The following is a 6,622-nucleotide window of genomic DNA, read 5'->3' as shown; positions in this document are numbered from 1 at the left end:
GTTGTGATCTTGCCCCATCTCCAGTCCTCTCCCTTGCTCAGCAAGACAAATGCTGACAGTGAGACATCCTAAGAATGAGCCTTCTTAGCACCGGGGGACTCCATTATCCAACCAAAAGGTTGGTCATCAATGCATCCTTTAGATTGATTTAGGACCAAAAGGGGGATGAGTGGACGAAAGGGGCCACGTGCTGACCCGACAAGCTCCGGGGAGGCCTGCATGGCAGTCTTGCAAACTAAAGTAACCACAAGGATGGTCTGAAATTAAACTTTACCTAAAGCACTTAAGGTGGGTAGCTAAGGTCCTAGGCCTTATCATCGCTGACAAGGTCAACCTTTACTTTAACTGAGCCCATCTGTCTTTTCACATCTATAATAACATTTCCTTGAAATATCTGAGTAACTTGTAACTTCCCTTTTTCAGGACCTCCTGAGGCACAACCAAATGGGCTGGGCACCAGGACAGATACCACAAATTCCTTCATTGTTATCATGTTAATTGTTCCTGCACCCACCTAAGTACTGTCTATCATTTCACTTTTTATCCCATCCCAGAGGTTTCCCCGCTTTGCTTTCCCTGCCTCTCTAGTCTATCCCCAATGGATTTCACGTAACCCACCTACATCCCTCCTTTAATTGCAATGTATAAAAATAGAGGAAAACCCGCCATTCTCTGGAGCATTATCTCAATTCCTTGAGGTACTGCTTTCCAGCAATTGACAGTTTGGCTCAAATAAACTCACAAAAAAATCTTTAAAATATATATATTTTTAAATTAATTTTACAGAGAGGAAGGGAGAGAAATAGAGAAATAGAAACATCTATGAGAGAGAAAGATCAATCGGCTGCCTCCTGCATGTCCCTTACTGGGGATCAAGCCCACAACCCAGGCATGTGCCCTGACTGGGAATCGAACCATGACCTTCAGGTTCATGGGCCGATGCTCAACCACTGAGCAACATTGGCAGGGCCTTTTTTTTTTCTTTTTTTTTTTATATTTTATTGAGTTTTCACAGAGAGGAAAAGAGAGAGATAGTTAGAAACATCGATGAGAGAGAAACATCGACCAGCTGCCTCCTGCACACCCACCACTGGTGATGTGCCCGCAACCAAGGTACATGCCCTTGACCGGAATCGAACCTGGGACCTTTCAGTCCGCAGGCCGACGCTCTATCCACTGAGCCAAACCGGTTTCGGCCTTTTTGTTTTCTTAATCCTTACCCAAGGACATGCTTAAAGAGAGAAGGGGAGAGAGAGGGAGGTTGCTTTCTGTATATGCCCCAGTGGGGAATACCTGCAACCCAGGTATGTGCCCAGAATGGGAATTGAACTGGCAACCCTTTGTTGCATAGGTGTACAGGTCAATGGTTTTAGTGTATTCACAGAGTTGTGCAATCATCACCACAAACAATTTTAGAACATTTTTATCATCCATCAAAGAAACCCCATATCCATTAGTACTCACTCTCCACTTCCCCCCAACCCAACAACCCCAGGTAAGCACTAATTTATTTTCTGTTTCTATAGATTTGCCTGTTCTGAACATTTCAAATAAATGGAATTACACAATATGGCTTCTTTTACTTAGCATAATGCTTCAAGTTTCCTCCATATTGTAGCATGTATCATAATGTATTTCTTTTTATATTTCATTGTGTAGATATACTATGTTTTTTTTTTCTCCATTTATCAGTTGATAATAATTTGGGTTATTTCCACTTTTTGAATAATATTGCTGTTAACATTCATATACAAGTTTGTGTGTGTGTGTGTGTGTGTGTGTGTATGTGTACATATGTTTTTATTTCTCTTGGATATCCATCTAACTGCAATTATTGAGTCATATGATATCATTATGTAATCTATGTGTACCATTAAAAAAAAAATCATTGTAACCCTAGCTGGTTTGGCTCAGGGGAGAGCGTCAGTCTGTGGACTGAAGGGTCCCGGTTTCATTTCCAGTCAAGGGCACATGCTGGGTTGTGGGTTCAATCCAATGATTTTTTTTGTCATCATTGATGCTTCTATCTCTCTCTCCCTCTCCTTTCCTCTCTGAAATAAATAAAAATATTTTTTTAAATATATTTTATTGATTTTTTTACAGAGAGGAAAGGAGAGAGATAGAGAGCCAGAAACATCAATGAGAGAGAAACATCGATCAGCTGCCTACTGCACATCTCCTACTGGGGATGTGCCCGCAACGCAGGTACATGCCCTTGACCAGAATCGAACCTGGGACCCTTCAGTCCGCAAGCCGACGCTCCATCCACTGAGCCAAACCGGTTTCGGCAATAAAAATATTTTAAAAAAATCATTGTAAATCATGTTGATAAAAAATTTGTCATGATTTTTTTCACTAAATGATATACTATAAGCACTTTCCATGTTATTACATTGTCTTTATTATTTAAAATGAACCCAACTGTTATACAATAAAGTAATTATTCTACTATTCGATATCTAGGCTATTTCAAAAATTTTGTTTCCAGACATTTCCAGCATGAAAATTTTTTTATTGAATTTATTGTGGTGACTGGTTAAAAAGGTATATAGGTTTTAGGTGTACAATTCTTTTTTTATTTTTTTTATTTTATTGATTTTTTACAGAGAGGAAGGGAGAGAGAGAGAGAGAGAGAGAGTCAGAAACATCGATGAGAGAGAAACATCGATCAGCCGCCTCCTGCACACCTCCTACTGGGGATGTGCCCGCAAGCCAGGTACATGCCCTTGACCGGAATCGAACCCGGGACCCTTCAGTCCGCAGGCCGACGCTCTATACACTGAGCCAAACCGGTTTCGGCTAGGTGTACAATTCTTTAATACATCATCTGTATATTGTATTGTGTGTTTACCACCCCAAGTCAAGTTTCCTTCCATCATCATTTATTCCCTCTTTACCCTCGCCTACTTCTCCCCCACCCCCTTTTCTATATATTATATAATTTTTTCTATATATTGTTTCTGTATGTCCTACATTTAGAATTACTATAGTAGGATAGGTTCCTAAATGTGGAGTTACTGTGTCAAAGAATCATTTACAATTTTTGCTTTAAATAAAGTACATAACCTAAAAAGTTCCATTCTTACCCCAAAACCCTGTTTTCAAAATACAGATTTTTATGCATATGTATTTTACCATCATTTTGTTATGAACATTTTCATAATAAAATAAATTAAATACAGGAAAACTGAATAAAATGAACAGGGAAAACCCATATAACAGCTACCTAAATGCTACAATTAACATGTAATTGTTTCTTTTATCACATTTACCCATTAATCCATCCTATTTTTGATACATTTAAAATATAAATTTTTTTTTTTAATATATTTTATTGATTTTTTACAGAGAGGAAAGGAGAGAGACAGAGAGTCAGAAACATCGATGAGAGAGAAACATCGACCAGCCGCCTCCTGCACACCCCCCACTGGGGATGTGCCCGCAGCCCAGGTACATGCCCTTGACCGGAATCGAACCTGGGACCTTTCAGTCCCCAGGCCGACGCTCTATCCACTGAGCCAAACCGGTTTCGGCTAAAATATAAATTTTTTATAAAAGTTGACTCATCCTATTATTTACTGTTCTGTTACCTTTTTTTCACTCAACAATATAAGTAGTATGCCATGTCACTATAGATCAGTGGTTCTCAACCTTCCTAAAGCCGCAACCCTTTAATACAGTTCCTCATGTTGTGGTGACCCCCAACCATAAAATTATTTTCGTTGCTACTTCATAACTGTAATTTTGCTACTGTTATGAATCATAATGTAAATATCTGATATGCAGGATGTATTTTCATTGTTACAAATTGAACATAAAGCATAGTGATTAATCACAAAAACAATATGTAATTATATATGTGTTTTCCGATGGTCTTAGGCGACCCCTGTGAAAGGGTCGTTTGACCCCCAAAGGGGTCGCGACCCATAGGTTGAGAACCGCTGGTATAGATACCTATTTAATTTTTCATTTTCAAAGAGTTGCACATTATTCCAATATGCGGCTTTCAACTAAACTTACAATTTTTTATTGAGTGTCCTGAATATTCCTGACAATATTCCAACACTTGGGATACATCAGTGATTACCAGGGAGGGTTGCTGCCCTCTCTTCTCTTGCCTTTCCTGTGTGCACTGTATTTTGGAATAACCAAATATCTCTTCTCTATAGCAAACTACCTGTTAATAAATGGGGAAGAAATAATAAAATTAGAAACTCAGTATTTTGCATTCCAGCTAATAATTGTGGAAAGAATGATAGAATTAGAAACTCAGCATTTTTCAATTCCTGGTGAAAAAATGGATAAAAGCATGAGATGAAAAGCTGATAGGAAACTCCCATGGAGGGATCAGGCTAAGGCAGGTGTGGGCAAACTTTTTGACTCGAGGGCAACAATAGATTCTTAAACTGGACCAGAGGGCCGGAACAAAAGCATGGATGGAGTGTTTGTGTGAACTAATATAAATTCAAAGTAAACATCATTACATAAAAGGGTACGGTCTTTTTTTTTTTAGTTTTATTCATTTCAAGCGGGTCGTAGTTTGCCCACAGCTGGGCTAAGGCCACCTGAACTAATTAATTAATCTCCATATGGATGGAAGCAGGACAACCTGACCTCATTGGCCTCCAGAAGTGATGCAGCGTGATGTTCACAGCACCAACTTCAAAAAAGTCCAAGAATCCATTTAAAATTCAGATATTTAGCACTCTCCCTCTCAGGCGTGTATCTTAGGACTTTTCTGTCCTAAACTCTAAGGGTCCCCACAGGACTTGCAATGTGGGGAACAGTGGACAGCAGCAGCCTGTCTCAGGCTAACCCCCTGAACTTGTCTCTAAGACCCCCTTTTTCTGACTTTTCAGTGAGCTGACAGCAGCCCTGCCTAGGCTCTCTCTCTCTTTTTTAAAAAATATATTTTATTGATTTTTTACAGAGAGGAAGGGAGAGAGATAGTTAGAAACATCAATGAGAGAGAAACATCGATCAGCTGAATCCTGCACATCTCCCACAGGGGATATGCCCGCAACCAATGCCCTTGACCAGAATCGAACCTGGGACCTTTCAGTCCACAGGATGACGCTCTATCCACTGAGCCAAACCAGTTTCGGCCCTAGGCTCTCTCTTGATACTTCTGCTATCCTGAGCGCTTCCTTGTTTCCCTATCCCCAGCTTTAATAAATGTACTCTTAAAAAAATTCAGACATTTAATGGTGACAAATTGTGGGAATGTATGTGACAACATTCTACAAGCTATAATGGTTTAATTTTTGGATGTTTTCAGCAAATTACACATAAAACTATAACTATGATCATACATTGACATAATAAATGTATATAAAATGGTAAACTAATAAAACCCTAATATGCAAATTGACCAAACAGGGGAATGACCAGTTGCCATGATGCGCACTGACCACCAGGGGGCAGATGCTCAATGCAGGAGCTGTCCCCTGGTGGTCCCCTGGGAGCGCAGCTCAGCCAGAAGCCGGGCTGCAGCGGTGGTGGCAGGAGCCTCTTCCACCTCAGCTGCAAGTGGACGGTAAGGAGTGAGGGGTTCCAGACTGCAAGAGGGTGCAGGCCGGGCTGAGGACCTCCCCCCTCCAGTGCATGAATTTCGTGCACCAGGCCTCTAGTATATAATAAATGAGGCTAATTGTTCTGATCTGTCTGATACCAGAAAAACTGTGTTAGTTTTTTTTTCCCCTCCTAAGGGGAAAAGTGGTGCTTCCAAAACATGGGGAAACCCTTGAGGCTTCTTCTTGGGTGTCCACTTGTTTTTTTTGTGGTAAGGTAGGGTATAATCAGTGTTTGTGGGTATAAGAATTATTTGCTCTGGGGAGCCAGATGAAGTTACAGAAAAATCATTTGCAAACCCATGAGTTATTTGCATGTTGCTGGTGCCAAAAGTTCTCAGAGCTAAGTTTTATTTGTCTTTCTGTATTTCACTGTCCCACAAGGTGTAGAACCTGCGGAATAAATGACGTTAGCCTTAAAAAAAGCCCACAAAACTATTGTACTGTTTGCATTCCACCTAGATCCTGGTATTCCTGAGTCACTCTGAAGGAGAGCTTTCATGTCCTAACCTGGGTTGTTTAGAAATGTTTTTCGAGGGAAAGAAGTTTAGGGCTGGACCATCTGTGGTTTCTTAATAGAACACTTATGAGCTTCCTGGCGCTGCAGGGATTTGGGCCAAGTTGTGGGTTCAGACAGCGTATCATCCCGCCAGAAAGCATTCCCCTAATTCTGAAAGCTTGCAATACATGCACATTCCACATCTCGGTAAATTAGGAAGAAGGCAGGGACCCTGTTGCTCGTCCGCGAGGGCAGAAATGAGGGTGTGTCACGTGCCCAAGGCTGGCCGAGCACACCCTTCCGTTCAACTCATTCATTCATTCACCCCGTATTTATTACGCTCATAGTCAGTGCCAAGCAGGGGTCCTTGCCCAGCAGGTCCTCCGGTGCTCCTGTGGGTGCCGCGCGCAGAGCCGACATCCCCAGACTCCCAGGCCGGGGTCTCCCCACCTTTCCCTCCAGGAGAGCTCGGAGACAAAGGGATGCGCCCCCCAACTCCCCAACCCGAGGGCTCCCCGCGGCGCGGGGCTTCGGCGCAGCTGCTCCTCCACTC

Source organism: Myotis davidii, unplaced genomic scaffold, assembly GCF_000327345.1.
Source record: "Myotis davidii unplaced genomic scaffold, ASM32734v1 scaffold265, whole genome shotgun sequence".
NCBI lineage: Eukaryota > Metazoa > Chordata > Mammalia > Chiroptera > Vespertilionidae > Myotis > Myotis davidii.
This window is presented reverse-complemented; position numbering follows the sequence as displayed.